Source organism: Leuresthes tenuis, unplaced genomic scaffold (genome assembly GCF_036924035.1).
Source record: "Leuresthes tenuis unplaced genomic scaffold, fLeuTen1.0.hap1 SCAF_19, whole genome shotgun sequence".
Classification (NCBI taxonomy): Eukaryota; Metazoa; Chordata; class Actinopteri; order Atheriniformes; family Atherinopsidae; genus Leuresthes; species Leuresthes tenuis.
In genome coordinates this window covers 28,830,954-28,831,791 of record NW_027325373.1, presented here as the reverse complement: position 1 = coordinate 28,831,791, position 838 = coordinate 28,830,954, and the positions used below count along the sequence as shown (strand labels likewise).

The window sequence follows — 838 nt, the reverse complement described above, 5'->3', positions numbered from 1 at the left end:
GTTTGGGCTAATGAGCTCCCCGTGTCTTTCAAAAAAATTGCCGCGTGTCGCCATGCTCTCTCGCGTTCACAGCTCTTCTTCTCACTTTTAGCCAACTTTTAAGTCCCGGACGAGCCCCCAGTGTTACCTTCTTAACCCCCTGCCTCCGAACCGTAGTAAGGAGCTGGTCTTTATTTTCTGGCTCGTTACCGGTAACTGGCAATCGTAGGGTCCGGGCCAAAGTGTGGGGCGAAATGAGAACGGAGTCAAGGCTTTTTTGTGCGAAACGCAGGTTTTATTCGTTTTCTTCCATCAATCTTTTTTTATCGACTCTCTCCCTACACACGTACGTCACACACACACAGACACCGTCTTAAAGGGGCAGGGCTGGACGGTGACACCGTGTTCTGAAGACATGGCAGCAATATGTTTAAGATATCAACGATTTATTGATTTATTGGTGAAACTACTCGTCCCTGGGTGGAGTCGAACCACCAACCTTTCAGTTAACAGCCGAACGCGCTGGCCGATTGCGCCACAGAGACTCTGTCAGCAACATTCACAGCCCTTATAACCCGTATCAACGCGACGTGTATTTGGAATGTTTTGGAGGTGCACGTCAGGCTACGGCGTAGGGGTCCACATCCACGTCGTAGCTACATCGTCGAAATGACGGAGAAGTATAAACTACGTTTTAGAGATCAGTAAGTCTAGAGTGTGCCCTGTGTGGCCTCTGCTACATGCTGAGTCAGCCCAAAGTTGTCCAGAGTGTTACTCAGGTCTTTAGTCCCTTTGTCCTGAGGGTTGTCCATGTGGATGTTAAAATCACCAACAATAATTACACAGTCAAAATCAACAC

The 838-nt window shown here is 48.4% G+C and overlaps 1 non-coding gene across 1 annotated transcript; it reads right to left on the bottom strand.

Moving 5' to 3' along the window:
* Window positions 1–450: 450 nt before the first annotated feature.
* Window positions 451–524, bottom strand: trnan-guu (transfer RNA asparagine (anticodon GUU)). The gene has a single exon. It is a non-coding gene; the product is annotated as a tRNA-Asn (tRNA).
* Window positions 525–838: the final 314 nt, after the last annotated feature.